Here is a 25,422-nt window from a genome sequence, read left to right as displayed (position 1 = left end):
AGTACGATAGGTGAACCACTGATTTTAGGTGGCACGCGGGGTATTATTTTTTATTTTAAGAATTGTGTTTATTTTGATGTGATTGGGGGAGAAACACATATTTATAAATTCTATATTTTTAAGTTTATAATGTAAGATTAATATATTTGGCACATCTAAACTATAATTTACAAATATTATTACGTAGCATAAAGTAAGTGTTAAAAGTGAGTCAATCTGAACTCTATTTAAATAAATATCAAGCAAATAATAGGTGATATAAAGATAATGCAAAAATCGGCAAGATCATATGCAAATCTGAAGATTGAAGAGCACTGGACCAATTGCTCTCCAAGGGGCCTTTCCCAACCCTCAGCCACGACTGCTGCTTGGACTCTCTCTTCAAGTAGAACTTTGCTCCCAGAGCTGAACGTAAGCTGCTCTCTGAAACGAAAAGGTAGGAGACCAAAGAGCTGCCTCTATATTCTCAACCAGAGAAAAAAATAAGTTTTTAAAAAACATTTTCCACTTTTAGATGGAGACAAAGCAGAGAGATTTCATGTGAGTTGCCCAAATATACCAGGGCTGTATTGCTGGGAACAGAATCCAGATCTCGCTCCCTTGGGAATGGCATTGACAGTTTTCTTGGGACCTACTGATGGCATACTTATGACTCAAAACACAAATGAGCACAAATTTTTTTCTTAATGACTAACACACACACATTCAGATTCAGATAGAAACCGCAGCTGCTCCCTCCAACAACTCCAAGTTTGATGAACAGATGGCAGGCTTCCTCTGGGAATGCAAAGATTTAGGGCTGCCTCATAGATAGAAACTGCATCAAGTTAGAACACCAAGAGGAGTGGGTGTTGTAACTACAAATGTATTTAAGAATTGCCACAGCAAAGGTCTGGGTGCTGTGTGCCACATATCACTCATGGCTATGGTTGTTTTGTATTTAAAATATTGATGATTCAGGGACCAAGGATCATTCAACTTGTATTTATATACAGATACATAACGACTATTACACTTAAAGAGATGAAAGTTTCTTTTGATGAGTTTTTTCCCCCTAGTTTTAAGAAAACCATCCTAACATCCTCATCTTCACGTAAAAACTAGGTCCTAGGAATTGGGAGCTGTTTCCTTCTTTGATCACAGTCCAGAGAACTGTCTTGTTAAGTGTCATTAACCTGTAAGGTAAGGTCAAACCTTTGGGGGAATGGGAAGTTGTTGTTTCATGGGTACAGAGTTTCAGTTTTGCAAAATGAAAACGTTCTGGAGATGTGTTGCACAACAATGTGAATATACTTAACACTACTGAACTGTACGTTTAAAAATGGATAAGATGTTAAAAAAAATTCAGACCCAAGCTAAGAAGCATTGGATGTTAAATCTGAAGAGCCTGTAATAATCCTGGATTAAAATAAACCCTGAAAAAGCAAAATAAGAAAAAGAAATAAAGAAAGCATGTGGCATACATTCAAAGATTTATCTAGCTAATGCCCTCTGGAGATAAGCTCGTTAAGAGGAACATAAGGCAGCTCAGACTGAGCAATGAGTGACAGAAATTGTCAGGAGAAACAAGGGGCCCCTTACAAGGGATGTAAAAACACCACATACTAAGAAAGTCACTTATGTGAAAGGGGAGCTCTGATAGTAAAACACAGGCCAGAGCACTGTGGGTTTCGTGGAGGGATAATGAACAAAGTGGAGAGGTACACATGACATAATTTAGCCACTGGTTAGATCATAGCTCTCAGAGGGCTCATCAGAAGGCCTCTTCTAGCCTTTACTATCTCCCTCCTCTTGTCTACCCATGCTTCATCATTATAGTCCTCACTTACAAGAAAAAACCAAAGCACAACTTTTAACCAGTAAAATGAGAGTCTGGAGCATTAGGTCCTGGCTTTTGAACTGTGATTAACCAATAGATCCCCTTGAAGATTCTTTCTCTCCATCTTCTCATCTCTACAGCAAGAGCATGACACCTACGGTCTAGGATCTCTTCCTGCGTCGATAGTCACTGATTGGCAGAATGAAGGATATTAGCAAAGTTCATTGTGATATTTGGTCCTCTGCACCATCTCCTTTACCTGAATAACATGCTGCCTGACACTTTATAGAGAAGAGATCTTCCAATTATACCTGGGAGGTGGTGAGCCCATTAGATGTTACCAGGGTTTTAGGCATTGAGGAAAAGTGAAATTTGGGAAATAGGCCTTACAGATAACATGATGAAGAAGGAAGAATAGAAAAAAAATAGATATAACTGTACAAAGAACTCTTAAAACTCAACAATAAGCACACAAACAACCCAATAACCAAAAACCTTAACAGACACCTTACCAAAGAAGATATACAGACGGCAAAGAAGCACATGAAAAGATGTCCCGTATCATATGTCATCAGGGAAATGCAAACTAAAACAACAGTAAAATACCACTGCACACCTATTACAATGGCCAAAATCTGGAACACTAACAACAACAAATGATACTAAGGATGTTGGGCAACAGGAACTCTCATTCATTACTGGTGGGAATGCAAAATGGCATGCAGCCACTTTGGAAGACAATTTCTTAACAAAACTAAACATACTTTTACCATACAATCTAGCAGTCATACTCCTTGGTATTTACTTAAAGGAGTTGAAAACTTATGTCCACACAAAAACCTGCACACACATGTTTACAGCAGCTTTATTCATAATTGCCAAAACTTGGAAGCAACCAAGATTTCCTTTGGTAGGTGAATGCATAAATAAACCGTGGTACATCCAGACAATGGAACATTATTCAGTGCGAAAAAAAAGAGCCATCAAGCCATGAAAAGACATAGAAGAATCTTAAATGCGTATTACTAAGTGAAAGAAGCCAGTCTGAAAAGGCTACATACTGTATGATTCCAACTATATGACATTCCAGAAAAGGCAAAACTATTCAGACAGTAAAAAGATCAGTAGTTGCGGGGGGCTGGGAGAGTGGAGATGAATAGGCAAAGCACAGAGGATTTTTAGGGCAGTGAAACTACTCTGTATGATAACATAATGATGGATACATGTCATTTTCCTTTGTCCAAACCCACACAGTGCATAATACCAAGAGTGAACTGTAATGTAAACTACGGACTTTAGGTGATCACGATGTGTCCATGTAGGTTCATCGATTGTAGTAAACATACCCATCTGGTGGTGATGTTGATAATGGGGGAGGCTATGCATGTGTGGGGCAGGGGATATTTAGGAAATCTCTGTACCCTCTGCTCAATGTTGCCGTGAACCTAAAACTTGCTTTAAAAAAATAAAGTCAATAAAATTTTTAAAAAGGAATAACTGAACAGGGTACTGAATGATCTACAAGGTGAACAAAAAAAAATAGATATATTTGGAAATGGAAGAGAATAGGAGCCATAATATGGTTCTACATTGAAGGGAATGAAGTCATTTAACGAAAGTGTAAGAAATGGCAAGCAGAACAAGATAAGAAAAATTGATATGTCTTAGAAAACTGAAGGAATAGTTAAAACAAATTCTTTTTTAAAACATTCAAGAAATAACTACAGAGTTTCTAAAGCCTGGTTCTCTCTATGTCTTACTCATCTCGAGCCAGGAAATCAGTACAACCACTAACAAATTATGATCATTATTCTATTCCCTTCTTTTTAATTAAGTTATTTTGATTATATCCTCTAATTCAAGAATTCTTCAAATATTCTAGTTGCATTTGTCTTGTAACCAAATTCACAGCAATTATTGATTCTTCATAGTTATCTTGTTTCAGCGCCTCCTCTTAGAAGTTTTCCCATTTTTGACTTCCTCGTTTTGATTTTTCTTGGCCAGTTAGAAGATGTAGTCAAGTAAGTTTTTCAAGAAGGAAACATGGTGAAATAGTTTCGGGGACCCTGGGTATCACAGAATGTCATTCTGTGGCCTACACATACAAAAAGCACCCTGATTGGATGTTTCTTCTTGGATCACAATATTTTCTCCCAAAATCCTGTAGCTGCCTTCATTGTCTCTTAGCTTTTGGTGTCTTCAAAGAAAATCATCTAAGAAAGGTGTCATCTTTGTTTCCTTTGTTAGTATCATGTTTTGCCTCCCTTGTTGCTTGAGGATTACTTTTCCCTTGTTCTTATAATCCATGAAAACCAAGAGAATGTGGCAGTTAGATACTAGTAAATGTCTAAAAACCAGCTCTCAAAAAAAATATATATATATACCTATGTATGTTTATTATAAATTTTACTGATAAATAGGATGTGTAGCATACAAATTACAAATAACAAAAAAATATGTAATTCTCTTTATTCTAAATCCTATGTGGCTAATTGATGTTCACTGAATAATTTCCTTTATCTTTACCGAACTCTTGTTAAATAGGTGTCCTATGGTTGAAATCAAGGATCGAGTGTGGTTCCAACATAAACATTGTTTGATAGTTTCTTTTACATTAACAAGTAAGAAGAAAGTGAAATCACAAAGATTTAAGTCAGAACTTCACTCATCTGTCAATGACCTGAGTGAATTCTTTTATGATTTTTCAACACTGGAAGAATGTTTCTTCTACTTTTTGTGCTATTCACAATATAATGACTAAATACACAGCACACTTTCAAATTTACTCTCCATTATTAACGTTTTCTCCATCTACTTTCTGCAGTCTAGACAATCAACAAAACAATAAACCAACCCCCGATTTGTAGCATTTGTTGACTTCAAGGGTGTAAATATTCCCACGTTGGCTGATTGTTAATTACCTCTGTGACATCACTGAGCCCAGGGCTGGGAAGAGATGCAGGCAGATGGGAAGAGATGGTTATACAGTATTTCCTCCATAGAGATACAATAGATATAAACAACTTCAAGCTCACAGATAATAGTAAAATAATTAGGGAGTGATAAGTTTTGAGTTATGATCTTTGTTTTTAATGTAATTTACTTAATTATATGTTTACAACTTGTCATGTATAATAATGGCTGTGTTTAATGACCAGCTCACAGAATTCTGAAAATTTAAAAATCGGCTCTCGCAAGCTGGTATGAGCTTTCCCCAGCACGCCCCCATTAGATGTGTGCCTATGTTGGGTTTTTAGAATTGATTTAGCCTGAATGTGGGGAGCCCAATCATTCTGCATCCTTCCCTCTATTTCAAATTCCAAATCATTTTTCTTTGATCATGATTGTTGTCGTAGTTGTTTTTGTTTCTGTCCCCAAGGAACACCTATGATTCACCTATGATTCTGAAAATAAATCACTGATTCTCTATTTCCATGTCAATAATATTCACTTTCATAATTTTTTTTTAATTTACCTTTTTTCCCCATGAGCCTCAGAAAAGGTCTCACGTTTGAAACAGGTTTCTGTAGCAGAGATTCTGTTTCCTATTGTTGTATTCTTAGTTTCTTTGTTAACTTCCAGTGTCTGATCATTATACTTTTGGTTTAGGCATTTCCGGAAGCACTTTTATTTTTAAACCATGGTAGAGTAAAGACAAGAGTGATCTGTTGTCTCAAATTCGAGAAATTACACTGTATCTCTATATTGGGGAACAAAAACCCAGACAGAAGCAGAAAAGGAGAAAGGGAGAAAATCCACTAAGTTCAATATAAGTTTCTTACATATGAAATGAATTACATAGTCATCGTGAATGAACTGTTACTATCTCCTACACTAGCCAAGTTCCACATCTTTTCACCACTATCTAAAACTTGTTTCACCAACTTGAACATTTGTAAAAACAATAATGTTTAAATTTCAGACTCATAAACTCAAGCTCTCTAATAAAATAACTTTGACAAGGGCATCCTTTTTGCTTTACTTTGAGTGACGGGAAGACACAATAGAGGACTTGTTCACCTGTGATGAAGAAGAGAAGATAATCAAAGTTAAGTAGTAGAGAACGTTACGTCTCGCAAATTGGTCAGCTAACAAAGGCTCCCTTTAATTTACTAATTCATAAACTCAGTGTCCTTAAAAACAGGGCAAGGAATTTGCAGCAGAGCATCTAAATAAACTTGGTAATTTTAAGTTCAAAAGATTTGCCTTTTAGTTTTCCTTAAAACTGACTGTCTTTTTAAAAAAGGGTACGTATTTCCAATTTGATATTTTCCTTTTGTAAAGAGGGGCTTATATTATTTTCACCATACATGCATTTTCTTCCTACCTGTATGTTCTCTCCTTAGGAATTTTTATTTCTATATCAGAGTCTGAGTCTTTTTTAATTATATTGAGAATTTCTCAATATTCTTTTAAAAATTTCTTCTAGGGGCCAGCCCAGTGGCACAACAGTTAATTTCACAAGTTCTCCTTCAGCAGCCTGGGGTTCACAGGTTCGGATCCCAAGTGAAGACCTAGGCACTGCTTGTCAAGCCACGCTGTGGTAGGCGTCCCACATACAAAGTAGAGGAAGATGGGCGTGGATGTTAGCTCAGGCCAGTCTTCCTCAGCAAAAACAGGAGGATGGGCATCAGATGTTAGCTCAGGGCTAATCTTCCTCAAAAGGAAAAAAGCAAACTTCTTCTAGTTTTTTATCCTCAAATATCCTTGAATACTCTTAGTTATATACTGTAGCCATTCTTGGAGCCATATACCTTCTCTGAGACTTCAGAATATTTCCCTTCTCTCACCTTTCCATAGGCTCTGTATTGTTGTTCTTGTTTTTGTTTCTGTATTCATCATGAAATGAGGAGTCGTCAGTGTTTGCCAGAATCCCTGTCCTCCTGTGTGCTGACTCTTAGATCCACTCCTGGGAAGCAAAGTGATAATCAAAGTCCCCTCCTTCATTTCCTGTGCTGAGCAGGCCTTCATCATGTGCAGCCTTACTGGACTGAATTAAAATTACCTTCTCACCCTGTTGCCTGATGCTCTGAATTACCAGAGTATGTTGAATTCCAATACCGAGGATATAATGCTGCCTGGTCTCTTCTCCTAGTTCCCTAGTCTTATTCCAGGGGACCAAATCTCTCAGGATACGATGCACTGTCTCAGTCTCCTAATGCATCCTGCCTTGTTCTTTTCTAGGAGTTTCAGGCTCTGAATGGATCCAGAAAGAGCAGGGTGAGTTTGGGGAGGCATAGTGCGTTGGCTCTTTCAAAAGCAAAATCCGTGAAGTAAGGGAATAAATAGCCAGTTATCTTTTTGAACAAACTCTGGAACTTTTGTCCAGGGATAAGACAGTGAAAGAGGGGTGGAATATCTTCTCCCCTTCTTTCTGATAGATAATACTGTTTCATAAGATAAAGTATGGACAGCCTATCTGTACTTTTCCAAATACAGTTCCATTGACATTTATCTATATATGCATGCACGTATCTTTCTACCTATCTATCTACCATTTAGATACATTTGATCAAAGTTCATGTTGGCATGGTTTATCACTAGAGACTAGTCAATTAACACGCGAGCCTAGAGTGGATGGATGGAAGGAAAGGAAGGAAGGATAGATGGAAAGGAAGGAAGAAAAGAAGGAGGGAAGCAAGGAAGGAAGGAAGGAAAGTAGGAAGGAAGGAAAGAGAGAAGGAAGGAAGGAAAGAAAGAGGGAAGGAAGGAAGGAAGGATGGACGGACAAAGGGAAGAAAGAAATGGAAATTTGACATCCTCAAGGGCAAACCATGACCAATACGGACTGGCACCAGAGACTAAATACTCCAGATTCCCTATCCCTAGGTGAAACAATTCTGAGATATACTATACATGGTTCCTCAAAGGTCCACATCAGGGTTGAGGTCTAGACGCCCGCAACTGAGTAACACACTCTTTACTGATTTTCCCTTACTCCCTCACTTGTGCTCACTGGCTCTCAAACAAACTGCTTGCCCCCAAGTCCTTACCTCAGTGTTGCTCTTGGGTGAATCCAAACCAAGAGACAGATGCTATGAAAATATTACATAATTAATCTTTGTTTTGGTTTGGGATAAGAATTTCAGCCTGAAATTTCAGCCAACTTCAGCCTAGGACAATAACAAGATGTTATCAGTCTTCAGACAGCAATGCCATCTCGTACAATAAGACTCCTTATTATTTTTTTAATTCCATTCCTTTTCTCCCCCTCATCCTTTGGTGGCCCCTTTTGTTGTTCATGCTCTATGAGCTTGAATTAATTTGAATCATTCGCCCACTCATGACCTCCTCTGATTCTCTCATTCTTCCTCAGCCAGTCTGCAGAAAGGCAGTTCTTCAAACAATTCCTTTCGATGCTGTTAGCAGATGGAGCAAGCCATGAGATATTCTGACTGATCTAGGGGTCTGGGCTGTTTGCTTTTACTCTCTCCCTATTTATCAATACAAACCCAATGCAATCCATCCACAAGGACTTAACTAGGAACTACTGAGTTACCATAAAATTTAACAGGAGGCTTACTCTAATCCCCAAATCTCCATTAAGATCTTTAGAAGAGCTACACATAAGTGACAAAACCCTAGGTAAATTTACACATAGCTGAAAGATATCTAGAGGCAGCACAAGCCTCCCTTGAGAGATTTTCACATTTAAATATTTTTGGGGCCCGCTCTGAAGTTTTCAATTGTTTTGTTTTTCTGTTTCAGAGTCTAATAAATTCCTTACTCTGTAAAAAGAGGAACAAGGCTAATGTTTACTTTTGTTTTTAAGTTGGGAGATATTATGCTAGGAAAAGGTAAAGAAAGTCATGGAAACTCCAGACACATCTGGCGAAAGTCAGCACTGCCCGGGGCCCAAGGTCTGCTGTTGATGCTATAAGGTCTATAAAGAAGCAGATGGCACACAAGAAGCCTTTTCCTATGTTTCATTTGCTTGCAACAAAAGCCCTAAACCTCTGGATTTGGATTGATGTTCTCATGACTAAGCTATCTAATCCATTTGCCTTTGAGATTCAGGTTCAAATGAGGGTCACGCCAAAGTCAAACAAGCACTTCCCAGGATGTCCATGAGGTGATTGGCCTCAGGGGCATTCAACTTCAGAGGGACCCTGCCCCGTGCCAAGGAACATTTTACTCAATTTTATCCAAAGCTTTTGAGCCTCAGTGAACATGAGGGTGGGACTCTAGTCAGCTCCTGCTGGAGATTAATTATGCTGGGTCACTTGGAGAGTACATGGGTGAACTGTGATGGAGGGAAATGTACTTGGTTTCCAGTATTACTGTGACCATGCTATGACCCAGGCATATTTTCCAGGCTGGTTTGAATTTCTTCCTTGTCCTTGACCTCAAGGTTCACCACCAAAGGATGCAACAGCTTCAGACCCAGGAGTTCCTTCTCACACAGCCTTAAGCACAGGGATGTGTCTTAGTAGCATCTTTAAAACCACAGAGCTAAGAGTAAATTTCCTCAGAAATGAGGCTGGGGTAAGAAATGGTTAGGTGTCCCATTTGGAGGTCAGTAGCCTTGGAATCCAATAATTGATCAGCAACACTTGCTGAGCATTTACCACGAAACAGATACTTTCTAAGTCCTCTCCATTCTGTGGCACATTGGCTTTTCCAAAGACAGCTACCGCAACCTACCCTGTCCCATATGCTCTTCTTACAGAGTGATGTTGGCACTCCTCCTATTGAGTGGTAGGATCTGCGACCTTTCCCACTGAACCACAGTGTCCCTTTACAAGTCCTTCACCCAGTAGCATATAGAAGAAGTGACGCCATGTGACTTCTGAGGCTAATTCATAAAAGGTGATACACCTGCCATATAGTTCTGTTGGAACACTTGCTCTTGGAACCCAGTCTCCACACTATGAGGAAGCCCCAACAACATGGAGAGTCCAGATGGAGGTATTCCAACCAACAGCCCCAGCTGTGGTCAAGATGACTCCAGCCCCAGCCACCACCTAACTGCAGCTGCATAACAGACCCCAAATAAGAATGGCCCAGCTGAACCAAATCAACTACTACAACAATGAGCAATGATAGTGCAATGATTGTTGTTGTTTTAACACACTAAGTTTGGAGTTATTATAGATCATTGGAATATATTTATAAAATTATTTATTCTTTATAAAAACTCAGTGAAATATGAATTGTTATCTCTACTTTCCAGATTAAAGAAAACTAGAGCATTGAATGTTTAAGTGATTTGCCCAAGGTAAGTGGCAAAACCTGGTTTCAAACCCAAGCAGTCTGGTTTATTGGAGTTATGCTCTTAATGTCTATTCTGTGCTGCTTCTTTTATTCCCCTCTTCCCTATAAAAAGACAGTGAGAACAAGGAAAAGTGAAAAGTCAGTGCCAGAAGGGGTGGGTTGTTCTTTCAAGCAGATAGCATCCATCAATTCAAAACCACCTTTAGCCATGGGCTCCCATCCCTACCTGGGAGACTGGGCAAGTTCCCGTCTCTTTGGGAAACTAGCACTAATTCCTTTCTGCACCTGCAATGCCAGGAGGTGGTGCTGGAGGCAGCCTCAGAGAAGTCATTCATTCCACTCCACTCTCATCTCCCCCCTCTCCTTCGCCTGGCAGATTTACCATCCTACCTGCCACAGAGTGCACCTCTGGGGACGCTGATTTGTCTAGGGCGCATTAACAAACCATGAGCTTTGTTGTTAAATCTGAGGCCTGAAGACAGGAATTGTGTGACTATTCAGCAGCAATTCCACAGTAGCCAGCTGAGGAGCCCTGAAGTGACCCACTGGACTGACAGGGGAGTGGAGGATAGAATGATTTGAGTAGGACCTCCAGAGGGGGGTCGGATCACACCTTCACACTTAGCATACAGTGTGGGAAGTGCCAGGGAACTTGTTATAATCTCACCTGAAACTTCACCGGCTGCCCCAGTTGACTAGCAGTCCAAATGTTTTGATGACTTCTTATGTTGTGACTTTGTATTTCAGAAAGACTGGAGTTGCCTTTACAAGAACAGGCCTCTTGGAGTGAGGGACACCAGAGGTGTGAACAAACGACATAAAAATCACATCTAAGTGCTTGTGGGCAAAATTCAAAGCCAGCCTGCACCATAGGGACAGGTAGCTGAAATCAGAGCAGGGGGAGACACCAGCAGCCCAGCTTTCTTGAGAACTATAAATTATTTCTAACCTCAGAAGTTACAGAAAGGACTCTCCAAACTGTTCATTTTTAATACCAGTCTGATTACCCCTTCAGCTTCACTAAGGATTTCACAGCACTAGCAGGAAAATCTAGCAACGTTACAAAGACATTACATTACTGATTCTCAGACAGGCAACTTCAAATTAAAACTAATATGAAAAAAAATCTAAATGAATCAGTACTTTCTTCCTTCTAGTTCCTTCTAGTGCCTGAGATCTATCAACCAAGCCTTAAGAGGCCCTAATGCTCCTGCACAAGCCCCTCTCCCCTACCCTCCACATCCTCATCCTCTCATTCCCAAGGGTTCTAGGGTTCACGCTACATATGTAGCTTGCTTTACGTTAAGGAACATTTCTTAAAGATTGTCTATCACACTTTGTGAGGCATATCATATTGCAGTCTTAATCTTTTTATCTAGTAGTTCTTCAAAGAACTGTGCCCCCCCACCCCATATTTAATTCCAATATTCTCTAGGCCATTTCTGCTTCCTCCCGCTACGTCTCTTCAAGTCATCTTCAAATGGTCAGAGCACACAATTACACTGAGGGGGGAGGGGTAGGGCTTTGTGACCTCTCATCTCCTAATTGACAGTTCCAAAATTCTGGAAGTTTTTCTTAACACTAAGTGTACCTACAAACATCCACATGACAAATGCCGTGTAGCCTGCTGTTGTTTAAGATTTAATTCAAGAATTAAAACACATTCTTCACCTACAAGCATTTTGCCTTTCTAATGAATCCATCTTTAGGGTTTAATGCAGGAGCCAAATCTCAGCGATTTCAGGTCATTAAAACCCCAAGCACATTTAGAGAGTGGACAGGTGCTAGGTCATGTCTTCTGGCCACACTCCGCTGTCAGTAATGACAAGCGGCACCTGCAAATCCCTTTTGTGACATGGACATGAGATCCGTAATTGTTTCCCCCTGTTTCATAGCTGAGATGCTGGTCTCCTGAGGCACTCCCTCAGGTGGACGTGGTGTTTAGTAGACCCCTCTTCCAGTCACACCCCTCGGGAAACATTCTCTGGAGTCTGGAGGCCCTCCCTAAAGGCCCCACTCTCACCACCAAACACAGGAAGCTGGAGCACCACCAAAATCCCCTTCCTACTGCCCGGATCTTTGCTGTCTTTATGCCTACCTCTCCTAAGTCTCTCCAAACATAAAGAGAGCGTTGTTGAAATCCAACTATTCCTTCATAATTACGTCCCTTAACGTTGAAAGTGGAAATGTTCCCAAGACTGGAACAGAAATAGTCCGTGCAAAAAAGCATTGATGTGGCACACCCCTACGACCGAGCAAGAAAAGAAACTCACTGACACACGCAACGGTCTAGAGAACCCCCAGAGCATTACGCTGAGTGAAAAAAAGCCAGTCCCCAAAGGTTACATACTGTATACTTCCATTTACATAACATTCTTGAAATAACAAGATTGTAGAAATGGGGAACAGATTAGAGTGGCTACCAATGGTTAAGGAGTGGGTTGGTGGGAAGAAAGTGGGTGTGGTTATAAAAGAGCAGCATGAGGGATTCTTGTGGGGATACAAATAATCCACATCTTGATGGGCTCAATGCCAACATCCTGGCTGTGACATCGTGCTATAGTTTTGCAAGATGTTCCACTTGCAAACATCTTTCCCAGTGGGAGAAACCAGGTAAAGGGTACAAGGGATCTCTATTATTTCTTATACCTGCATGTCAACATACAACAATCTGAAAATAAAAGTTTTTTAAAAAAAAGAAGAAATTATTGTATTGAGACTGACAAAAGCAAGGTCTAGCTCAGGGTCTGCCAATAACAAGCATGAGCCATTCCAGCTGCTCTGGGTCCACAACAGCCGTGAAGGCAGCAGGGACTATCTGAAGAATGAGGCTGCCATGGCAGAGTGGGGAATTTACACAGTTTCTATAAACACCATTTTAAAAAACACAAATCTAGTTTCTATTAAATGTAACATGCAATGATACAAACAAATAATTTGAAAGAGAAAAAAACTTAAAATGAATAGTATTCTCATCATTAAAGTCACGACTGGTTAAAAAAAGAAATATTCTATAGAACAGTGTTATGAAGCAGTATATTTTGTTTCCTATAAACCAAGAAAGCTAACCAGCATTTCGGCCATTTACTTGACAGACTATCCCCACAGGGCCCCCTCATTTCCTGGTCTCTTTTCATTGTTAAACTATTCTTGTTCTTAATGCTGTAGTCTCTGGGGAACCACGACAGACGAAACAGGAAGTTCTTTAATATAACTCACAATTTTAGAAGGGAAAAACCCAAGCAACTGATTAAGAAATGAAAATTTCCATCAAACTGCTGTTTGATTTTCATGTCACCAAATAACCAGCATGCTTTGATTCATCAGACAAGCTAAGCCGAGTAATTTAACATCAGATGTATAATCATTGTTAAGACAGCAACAAACCCAGGAGGGTAGTCTGTTATATCAAATTAGCAGCCTTTACTAATTCCTGAAAAAAAGGAGATCTTCCTCAATGCGCACTTGTTCTAGGAACAGTAAATATTGTTAAAGAAAGCCACGTAGAAGAAGCAGTAATAAAACAATACATCTGTAGTATTGGAGAAGTCAAGGTGGTGTTTGGGTCATCAGTCATGACAACTAGATTCCACGTTGGATTGTGATACCCAAATTACTCAAATATATTATCATTACATCTACTAAAACTGTGCACAATAGAATTTATCCTCTTTTGATGACTTGGTACCCACCATAAAATTTTGCACTGTCTCAGATAGACATGACCTCATTTGCTACTGAATGAAGCCGAGATGCAAGTGGTCTTGATGGATTTGATGGAGCCTATTGCTATCTTCTGAAAAACAAAGGGCATCACTTGAAAATTCTTTTAAATCCTCACTCTCAATTTAACGATTCCAATTCTCTCTTCAATACAAATTCTCAAGCAGAAAGTGACCTCCTCGGCAACTGTTATTTTTCCCCTGAAGGCTGAAGGGTTTTTTTCCCTAATGATTTTGTCTTCTACACTAAAATCTCTTCACTGTCCTTAATTTCTTAAGATTCAGAAGCTTCTCTGCTCCTTTATGTTCAGAAGCGTCACACATGAGTTTCGTAATACCATTGCTGTGTACCTATTCAAATTTTTGCCACATTTACTATTTCCTTCAGTTGCTCTATATCAATGAAAAAGTTTGCTAACAGACGTTTATTTAGTTCCCATCACATGTAAGGCACATTATTTTGACCTCATTAATTGCTTAAGTATGAAGCAATAAGCTTAAATATTTCAGGAATTGATGTTTATCTATTCCTATAAGATTTATTTCAAAAAACATTCCAATGCTTTTGCATCATGAGAAATTTTGCAAAAACAATGTTAGGCCAAGATTTTTTTTCTAGACTATCTTCGAAGTGTCATACTTAACACAATTTCAGACACAAACAATAATAATAGAATTATAAGCATAGTATTTTAATGAAACCCGTTACTTTCCACTAGATATACCTAGCTTCCTGACACTACTTTAAGAGAAGGAAGAAATTTTTTCAAAAAAAAAAGCATATGACTCACCTAGTTATGTTTGCTTGTGAAATTACCATGACTTTGCAACGATCATAGGGTCATGGATGGGGCTCCTTGCAGTGGTTCAGTCGGAAGTACTCACAGAAAACTTTATCAGGCTATGGGGCTTTAGGCAGATGCTGAGGATCACAAAGCTTTATTCCTTTTTATTAACAAGAACAAATACTTTTTATTAAATCTCTTTTTAAAATTGATTAAATCTCAATATTATAAATGACCTTTTTTTTAAAGGAAGATCTGGCCACTCATCTTGTGCTGGAAACACTCCCACGTCCCACTGCCAGATACTCACTGATCCTCCTTTTAAACAGAGAAGAAGATATAAGTTAATTCAGTGTGTCTCAAACCAGAATCAGCTGAGGTGCTTCCAATAATTCAGATCCTGACCTAACCCAACTTGGTTAGGGGCCATTTTCACGGGATGTCTGGTCAACAACAGACACTTCCAGCAATTAGCTATAGGTGAATGTGATAGGTTTCCTCTCCACAACTCCTCTGAAAGCAAGTCTCAGACTGAATCCTGGCACACGTGCCAGCATTAGTTCACGAACATGCAATAGTCATGCCACCAGTTTGGAAAAACCCAGTGGAGTTCCAGCTATCAATCCCTGTAGGTGCTCCAACAGAACTTCCCATGCACACGTCACTGGAGGCAAAGGAAGCAACATTCTAGCAGCAGGATTTAGTAACTATCTAGTTAGTCAGGAGACCAAGAACTCTCCAAATTAACAGTCAAAACAGGCCATCAAGGAAGCAAGCTTTGGGTGCCATGTCTGAGGGTGCAGACTGCTGCGCCTACTATGTAATTATCCCCTGAGTAGGCCAGGGTGGTGTGGGTCTCCACCATATTTCTAGAAAATCCACACACAATGAAAACTACTAATGTTCAGCTCTAATATTCTAATATCAAAATTTCTCGTGTTAATTGGAGATGAATATAATTGAATGCCTCTGAGTTGTGGCCTTTTGATTAAATCCTACCTAACCACCTTATATATTTGTGTATATTACTGATTAAGACAACTAAATACAACACAGGCGTAGATTTTAAAACTAACACAGACACACGTGTTCATATCACACAGTCAATGCTGAAGTATTTTAAAGAAAATTACCCAAGACCTGCTGACTCAGAATATCTAGGCCTGAAAATCTGCATTTTTATACAAATTCTCATATGATGCCTACCCACACCAGAATTTTGTGAGCCACTGTCACAGATGCTATAGGGGCTCTGGGGAACACAGCCTTGTGTTAGAATCCTGGCTCTTCTACTTTATAGGTATGCACTTTTAGAAAAATTATTGAAACACTGTGATTCAGTTTCCTCATCTATAAAATAATCATAATAATACCTAGTTTACAGAATTACTATGAGTTCATTTAGGTTATAAAGTTCTTAGTACAATGCTTTGCACACATTGTGACTGTAATTTATATGAAATATCCTGAGTTTACTCTTCTCCAGAGAACACAATTCCTGGATAATGATCTGCTTTTTCTCTACCCCTTCATATTGGAGTGTTCACCAGTGAATAGCTCTCCCAGTTGTGATCTGGCAGGGAATTCTAGAACAGAGCTATCCTAGTCCTTGTTCTAGAAAGAACTTCTACAAATGCTAAAATCACAGCAGATTTTTTTGGAGATCTCATCACATAGTTGATTTGATTTTACTCAATTAAAACACAAAAGTATTCATTATACTTGCTGTTGCAAAGTCGAGTTTATATGTTCTAAACTTTTTGAGGGAGTCAGTTGTAAGATTATATATCTTGTTGAATTTCAACTTGTTGGATGCAATATATCAAGATATTCCTGAATTCTTATTTGTCATGTTGCTCCCCTCCAACTTCACGTCATCCATAAACGTCATTAGCATACCCTTAAAATTTTCAAGTCTTTGATTTTACAAAATGTTAGACACACTAGAATGTTCCAAGCAAGTTGGAGTCATTATGCTTTGTGAAGGGTTGTCATGAAGGTGACTGATCTCTTCCATTATTGTTACATTCAACTAGTGGTTTCCCATTTTGTCTGCAAGAATACCATGAGCAAGAGTGTGTCAAATTCCTTGATACAGGCCACAGAAAACCAAGTTTATCACAGTACCTTGCTCTGTCAGTCTGCCAATTTTTACAAAGAAAAACAAGTGAAATTAGTACGACACGATTTATTTTTATTGAAATGATATTGGAATCTAAGAAAGTCCACTTTTTGCTTTTAAGTAAGGAATAGGTTTTAACTCATGTGTCAATAACAATTAACGGGCAGGGGCTGCCTAGAGCGCATTTTTGACAATGTTTCTAGGTCCTGTCCAAACATAGCAGTCAAGAATGCCATGATCTGATTGTTTAGTGATGTCTTCCATGGGTATATAAGATAAGAAAGTGGTAGTATTCTTGTAACATATTCATATGTCATCCTTGGCCTGTATTTTGAAAATCTAGCTCTTAATTTACCAGATTCTAGAATCTCATCTAACCTGCCATTTATAGAGTCCATCTTTCTCCTCCTGTGGACAGAATGAAATATACCAATTTCCCATTGTGCCAATGTCTCTCATTTTTCATATTTCTTCAATATTGGTGAAATGTCTCAGTGATATGATTTGTGAGTTTTCTTAGCGGTGTGGGATATAATTCAGCTGAGTGAAGAGATTTTTAACTCATTTACAGGAATAAAAGTGTTCTGTTATGATATTTTCAAACATATTGATCTTCTAGTTGTCCTTACTAATTTTGTGACAATTTTCAATTAAATGATTAGTCTCCGTCGCAGATTTTATCTTCCAAAGATAGCCACAATATTCCCATCCCATGTGCTTTTCTTATAATGTCACCTTGACAGCCCATGAACCTGGACAGATCTCTATAACTTCCTCAACCTGATGGAGTCTGATAGAAGTGACATTATATGACTTCCAAGCTAGGTTATAAAAATAACCACCTCCCATTTTACTCTCTTGAGGCACTAACTCTTGGAAGGCAGCTGCCATGCTTTGAGGAAACCCAAATTCTCCCACACAAAGAGACACATGGAGAGGTCACCTAAAGGTATTACAGCCAACAGCCCAGTCGAGGTCTTAGCCAACAGCCTTCATCAACTACCAGGCATGTGAATGAAGAAGCCTCCAAATGTTTCCAGCCCAAAGCAGTACAGTTACATTCAGCCTTCGAATCTCACTAGCTGAGGCCCCAGACCTCATGGAACAGAGAAAATTGCCCTGTTTGAACTTCTGAACCACAGAATCCATGGGCATAATAAAATGGCTGCTTTCTGCCACTATACTTTGCGGTGATTTGTTGCACAGCAATAGCAAATGGAACAATATCCTTGATAGAATAAATAAATAGAAGCTCTTCCTTTGCATGTCAATGTTTCTCAGTTACTGTTTGCATTGGAAACATCCAGTATGCTTGTTAAAATTCAGGTTTCTAGACACATACATGCATGTGTGCGTGTGCACACACACACACACACAATGGTCTTAGAGCAAAAGAGTGGTGGAACAGAGGCCTTGGAGAAGGCCAGCAGTGTATGTGTGTTGAGTGTGTTGAGTGCTCTGTACATTAGGGCAACCTGAACATGGTTTGAGAAATCCATGCCTGACCACTCCAGAAACTAGCACTATTTCAAAAGTTCTAATTCTAAAATTCAAATTTTTTATTACTAAACGAGGTTGTAAAAATAAATCAGGGTCAAATAAAAATTTAAAAAATGTTATTTCAACTTGAAATGGATAGTAAATAGAAGAAGAAAGTTATTGTCCAAGACCACAATAACATCATCTTTTTTATTATTCTGACCCTCAAATTCTTGGGCTGCTCCTGGCTACTCATTGTTTGTTTGGGAAGGAACTGTCCAGCACTGCTGCTTCCTGAATGAAAGCCATTAAACCCAGTGAAAGGAAGTCCTGGCTCAGCCTCCAACATGTGTTCTAGGACTGAACTCCTCCCTTCAAGAGAAAGCAAGGTCTTTACTCATCTAAACCCCATAGTGAGCCACAGCCTCACGTGCATGAAGGCATGCTAATGCCACAGTCGACAAATGATGCAGAAGGGGGCCAGTCTACTCAACTTGTTTGCCAACTAGAACTTTCATCATCTCTGAAACTTAGAGGAATTTAAAAGTTTACCTTTTCAGGAAAGCAGAAGTCATACTCTCAACGTGTCTTCTTGCTTACTCAATAGGTTCAAAGAAGCACCTAAACTGTAAAAAATATTCAAATATGCAACTTTGTTACGATTACCACTAAGGGGTAAGGTCTGCTCTGTAAAATAAGAATGTTAGAAGGTGATCGCCAGAGATCTTTCAACGTTAACTATTGTGTGGGTATAAATTTGACTGTTTCTTTATAATAGGTATTTGTTGGAGAGCTTTTTGTATTAAAATAAGTTTTTCTGGGGCTGGCCCCGTGGCTGAGTGGTTAAGTTCGCGCACTTCACTTCAGTGGCCCAGGGTTTCACCCATTTGGATCCTGGGCATGGACAAGGCACCGCTCATCAGGCCATGCTGAGGAGGCGTCCCACATGCCACACTAGAAGGACCCACAACTAAAAATATACAACCATGTACCAGGAGGCTTGGGGAGAAAAAGGAAAAAATAAAATCTTTAAAAATAATAATAATAATAATTTTTTCTTTTCCTGAAATTTAATCACTGAAAAGTAATTTCAAGAGAATAAGAATCTTGCCATTGATGTTCATAGATTCATGCTCACAAAAGGTAGGAACTGCACGAATTCTTATGAAATGGTGACCATGCTTCAAGGGTTTTAGAACTAGCATATTCTAAGATCAGGTTTATAGCTTTTAATAAAGCCTATTTTTATTCCATTTTCAGGTTGATGTTTTTAAAAAGAAATGTTAAGGAAATAGGATGCAAGTGCAGACAATCACTCAAACAACAAGATATTGAACTAGGTGCTATAGAAGATTTAAAAAATGCAACAAGATACAGGTGAAATTTGCTCCATATGGCCCACCCTGTGAAACATTTGGACTGCTTCATTTATCATCATATTTTACTTTTACTAAGTAGTTATGCAACCTACATTTTCTAAATCATGAATTATAAAGACCAATCCAAATTTTGCATTTTCTGGCAAAACATATCTCTGCTTCTTTTTGTCTGCAGGCATTTTTGTCCTACAGTCTCGACATGATTGATATTTGTTCATATAAATGACAATGTGTTTTGTATTTTGATTCTTGTCTTCTATAGAAGATGTTGTTTAGATTTGTTCCTTTGGATTCCAAGTATGCAAGTTAGGATGATCACATAGTAACCATGGTGACAGAAAGCAGAGTTCAGATCTTAGTGGGGTCATGTCATTCTTTCCCACAGTGCAGGACTCACATTCTAAGATTAATCCAGTATCTAAAAATATATCTCAGGACAGCTCATGTTGCCATTTATGGGAAAATATGACAGAGTCAGTTAACTAATCTTCTTGTAGAAAAAGTATCCCCAGTTGGTAAACTAAGAGATCCTAATTTTAGGGAAATGAAATGACAAAGGAAAAGGGAGAATTTCTCTTCTTCCAGAGTCATTTTTGAAGCTTAGCAGTACTCCTAAACCAACAGGAATGCAAAACCAGATCCGGTGAAAAGGTCAACCATAAACACAATAATGACATTAGTGAAATAACTTCATTTGACAGTACTTATGATATATCCACATACAGAGTGGCAAAGCAGTCACTAAAGAATACCTCCTACTGGGACTTTCTCACAAATGGACCAGTACTGCTGAACTACTTGGCTTTGCTGCTGGCTGAGATCCAGGAATGTCTGTGACCTCACTCACGCCATCGAGCGGCTGGTTCACCAGCTAATTTTGCATGTGGCCGTGGCTTTGTCCGCCTGTGGTCAGTCCCAGTCATGTGTGAAAGACAAGCTTGATACTTCTCCTCATGTCCACTTTAAAGTTTATATGAGAGGCTTTGTTTTAATTTGATGCTTGGGCTTCAGTTTAGACAAGTTTTGAATAACAAAAATGGCAACTAGAGTGACAGAATAAAAATTTTAACTCACTTGTAAAAAATGCTACTGTTGAGTATCCAGTCTTGTTACTTAAACCAGCTGGACACAGCTAAACTTTTAAATCAGGCTTTACTAGTTTACTATTTTATGTTTCAATCTTAATTAAGCTGGTATTTTTTTAGCTCAGCTCCTTAGATATCCCAAATTTCCATCACCAGTTCTTCCCACACTCCTATTCTGAAACTGAATTAAAATTATTTCTATTTACAACACAGTGTTATCAACATAGTCTAATATTATACATTAGGTCCTCAGACCTTTGCCTCTTGTAACTGAAAGCTTGTAGCCTTTTACCAACCTCTCCCCATTTCCCCCAACCCCCAGCCCTGGCAATCATTTTTCTACTCTCTGTTTCTATGAGTTCAATATCAAATCATCACATTGTACACTTTATCTTACAATTTTATTTGTGAATTATACCCCAGCAAAGCTGAAGGAAAAAAAACCTATTTCACGTTCAGTTTCATTGAACATTAAGGAAGGATGTTTCCTCTGTCTATTTCAGTTCCTGGGCCTTACTCTCAAACTTAGGCCATTGATCTCTAGGTAATAATATTTAGCCAACTTCCCATGTATGGGGACCTCCCCCCTTTTCCAGCTACATAGCCCGTTTCTATTCACCCTCATTCCTCTTACAGTGTTTAAAGCTTTCAGGTGGTTCTGTCATATGTACAGGTATAACCCAAGACTGACTCACAACAAAGACTGATAAAATATATATATTATTTACCAATATAATATTTATATATTAAATATATACACACACACGTGCCAGGCACTGCATAGAGAAGAGTTTGACATAGTCAGAGAGCACTTCTCTTGAGAATAAACCTGACTTTTGATGGGTCAAGATCAGATAAGACAGGACTAGAGACTCTTCTGTGCAATTCTGGAAGAAGGGATTGGTGGTAAAAGGGAAAATAAAACCATTATAGAGTAACTGGAAAAGACAATGTAAATATGATGGCTAGAGAGAAGAGCCTTAAGACAAAGATAGCAGGCTAGTATAAGTATGTGACCAGGCGTGCGCAACTTATCTTCCTGAAAACAGTTTGTCCTGTGAGATGTTTTCACAGCACAAAAAGTAGTTTTGTGGTCTAGCCAGCTAACCAAACAGGAACAAGCAGAAGGAACAGGGATAATGAGGAACTATGCATTCTTGGAATCTTCACCTCCAGGAAAGAAATTTTGGGAGGTGACAACTATAGCAGAAAATCTAAAGCAGTGGAACTGGGGGCTTTCTGTTTAGAAGATAGGCAGGGCACATTTAGTCTGAGAACACGCAATAGCTTTTTTGGAGGGATGCCAGTGTTTAAAGTTACTGAGTTTGAACCAAGAGATGCGGCTCTAACACTAGGGTAAAGCATGAGGCACATGCCTTCTTCATTTAGCAGACCACCTCTGATGAAGGTATAGAGCCTAAGAACTTGGGAGATTCCACGGAGGGTCAGACCAGTAATCCATGAGACTCATGCAACTAGAGTGTAAGCACAATAGCTCTACCTTCCATGGAATTGTCCACAAAGACTAGAAATATATCCTGAGAACTTCCAGTATCCTTTATTTACCCAAAGACTAGAGTCAACTGCTTGCTTTTTATTCTCTACTCAAAATAATATTAAATAATAATCAAATATCTCCAATTTTCATTCCTTTGCTGGTGAATTTCTTTCCTTGAATTGCTTCCAAAGTCTGAACAGTGAAGACCACTCCACCATATCAGGAATGTTGGACGAAGAGAGGTTTATGCTTCAGCAAGCTCCACGGACATGACCTGATTTCTTCTTCCCTATAGGCTAGATGGTATATCTCCCTCTTTTATACCAAAAGTAAATTACAGTGATGAGATCCAATTACAGCTCTTCTTTTCTCATGTGGAGCTCTGAGAGGTGGGACTTCCTCTATTCCCTAATATCTAGAAATATCAAAGGGTAGCAAGTGACATCACACGGAGCAAGACATAAAGATTTCATGCCTTCTTTCCTCCCCCTTGTCATTAATTATATAATTGATGACTTAGGAATGCAGTAGTCCGAGCCTTGCAGTACTCTGATATCCCCTGAAGGATTATCAAGTTCATACGTTTTTCAGATGAAAAGAGGATTGCCACAGGTCAAGAAGAGACTTGGATTCCTGAAGTAGGATTGTTCAGGGTCTCCTGGCATTCCAACTGTGGATATATCAACTTATGACTGAATTATTTGCTTGAATGGATTATGTTTTTCCAGAAATATGACAATATGCTCTCAAATATTTCATATGCTTTCCTTCCTTATACTTCCCAGCCTCCTCATAGTTAGGTTTGGACCCTATGCCTGGTTCTGGCTAAGGGCTGTGAACAGACATGCAGTGTATCACTCTCCACTTGAGGTACTTAAAAGTTGGTGAGTTTTCCATACTCTTCCCTTGCATCAGCAACCCTGCAGAAAGCCGGGATTCCTGAGCCACTGTAGGATGGTGCAGGGCCCTAGATTGTCAGGAAATCTGCATTGGACTCTATGTGAGCAAGAAACAAACCTTTGTAACACTTAGCCACTGATAATTCCGTATTCATTTGTTCCTCATAGATAATTCACCCTAACTTGACAAATGCAACGGGAAATAAATTTTACACGTTTACTAGTTACTGTTCAAAGTAGTGCTTTTGTGTGTTTGTGTGTGATGGACTCATTCAAATTTCAAATCCAAGTATTCCCAGTGTACAAACCTCTGTGCAGTAGAGTGGCTAAAACTTCTGATTCTGAGTCTGGTTTAGAATCCAAGTTCTGCCATTTACTAGCCGTATGACTTTGAGTAGGTTGCTTAACTCCAAGAGCCTCAATTTTTACATCTGCAAAATGCAGTTAATAACATTACTTAGTCTATAAAGTTGTTGTGAGGATTAAATGAGTTAACACATATAAAGCACTATGGCCAATGAGGTAGGTCTAAGATGGTGGGGTAGGAAGACCCTGAACTCATCCATTCCCATGGACACACTGAATCTACACCTACATGTACAGCAATTCCTCCTAAAGAAGAACTAAGGGCTGACTGAACATCTTCTGCACAACAGATGATAGAGAGATAATAGAGAAATGGGTGGGAGAAATCAAGATACTGTATTAACGGGAACCCCAGCCCCCATGTGGTAACCTGCAGTAGGGAGAGACATCACTAAGGAACGCACCCCTCCACCCAGGCAAGCTTTCTCACCTTGGGGCACAGCAAAAAAATATAATATATATAGCAATTTAAAAAGCATATAGACTATAAGGGAAGAAAATCCATTTACTAACCCCAGAGCATCTGTGAAATGGGTGAGAAACTGCTGGATCTCTCTCTGGGGCCAGAGGTGTAGGTGAGGACCATTCTTTGTTCCCCCTCAACCTTGAGATGGTGGGAGCATGGTCCAGATGCTGAAGCCAGCCTGCCAGGGCCACCCCAGTGTGCCCTGGGCCCCTTGCCCACGCCAGCTCCAGCAGTCTCACCAAAGCAGCCTGGTGCATGATGCAGCATGTCCTGGGCCCCCTCACTCACACTCACCCCAACTCCAACTGTCCCACCAAGGTAGGCGTGGTGCAGCGAGCCCTAGGGCACCCCAGCCCACACCCACTCCAGCTCCAGCTGACCTGCCAAAGCTTTCTGGCACATGTAGGCTACACTGGGGATGCTCATACACAAGACCACTCCTTCAAGACCAGGAGAGGTAGCTGTTTTGCTTAGTTCATAGAAACAGACAGAAGGTCAAACAAAATGAAAAGACAGAGGAAAATATGTTTCAAACAAGAAAACAAGCTAAAACTCCAGAAAAATAACTATAAAGAAATAAAGATAAGTGATTTACCTGATAAAGAGTTCAAAATAATGGTTGTAAAGATGCTCACCAAACTTGGGAGAAGAATGGAGGAACACAGTGAGGACTTCAACAAAGAGTTAGAAAATATAAAAAAGAACTAATCAGAGCTGAAGAATATTACTGAAATGAAAAATACACTAGAGGAATTAACAGTAGATTTGATGAGACAAAAGAATGGATCAACAATCTGGAAGACAAAATAGTGGAAATCACTCAGTCAGAACAGCAAAACAATAAAAGAATTTTTTTAAATGAGGATAGCTTAAGGAACCTCTGGGATAACATCAAAAATATTAACATTCACATTACCAGTGTCCTAGTAGGAGAAGAGAGAGAAAAAGGGCCAAAAATCTTATTTGAAGAAATAATGACTGAAAACTTTGCTAAACTGGGGAAAGAAACAGACATCCAGGTGCAGGAAGCACAGAGAGTCCCAAACAAGATGAACCCAAAAAGATCCACACCAAGACATATTATCATTAAAATGGCAAAAGTCAAAGAGAAAGAGAAAATCTTAAAGGCAGCAAGAGAAAAACAACTAGTCACTTACAAGGGAACTCCCATAAGACTATCAGTTGACTTTTTCAGCAGAAACTTTAAAAGGACTAAAACAGAGGGGCAGGATATATTTATAGTGCTGAAAAGAAAAAACCTGCAACCAAGAATACTCTACTGGAAGCATTATCATTCAAAATTGACTGAGAGATAATGAGTTTCAAAGATAAGCAATAACAAAAGGAATTCATCACCACTAAACTGGCCTTACAAGAAATGTTAAAGGGTCTTCTTTGAGCAGAAAAGAAAAGACCATAACTAGAAATAAGAAAATAAATGAAAGAAAAAATCTCAATGGTAAAGGCAAATATCTAGTAAATGCAATGGATCAACCACTTATAAAACTAGAATGAAGGTTAAAAGACAAAAGTAGTAAAATCAACTATAACTTCAATAAGTAGTTAAGGGATACACAAAATAAAAACA

The 25,422-nt window shown here is 39.0% G+C and overlaps 1 long non-coding RNA gene across 1 annotated transcript in view; it reads left to right on the top strand.

The window, feature by feature from the left end:
- The window catches only part of LOC139082301 (uncharacterized), a 46,669-nt gene extending 35,510 nt beyond the window's left edge, over positions 1-11,159 (top strand). The window contains exons 4-6 of the long non-coding RNA XR_011538166.1: positions 7,004-7,039; positions 9,993-10,037; positions 10,781-11,159. This is a non-coding gene — a long non-coding RNA (uncharacterized lncRNA). The remainder of the gene's footprint in view (positions 1-7,003; positions 7,040-9,992; positions 10,038-10,780) is intronic.
- The last annotated feature ends 14,263 nt before the right edge of the window (positions 11,160-25,422 follow it).

The sequence above is a fragment of the Equus przewalskii genome, chromosome 3 (genome assembly GCF_037783145.1).
Source record: "Equus przewalskii isolate Varuska chromosome 3, EquPr2, whole genome shotgun sequence".
Lineage (NCBI taxonomy): Eukaryota > Metazoa > Chordata > Mammalia > Perissodactyla > Equidae > Equus > Equus przewalskii.
Note: the sequence above shows the minus strand (reverse complement) of the source record. Positions and strands in the feature narration are given on the sequence as shown.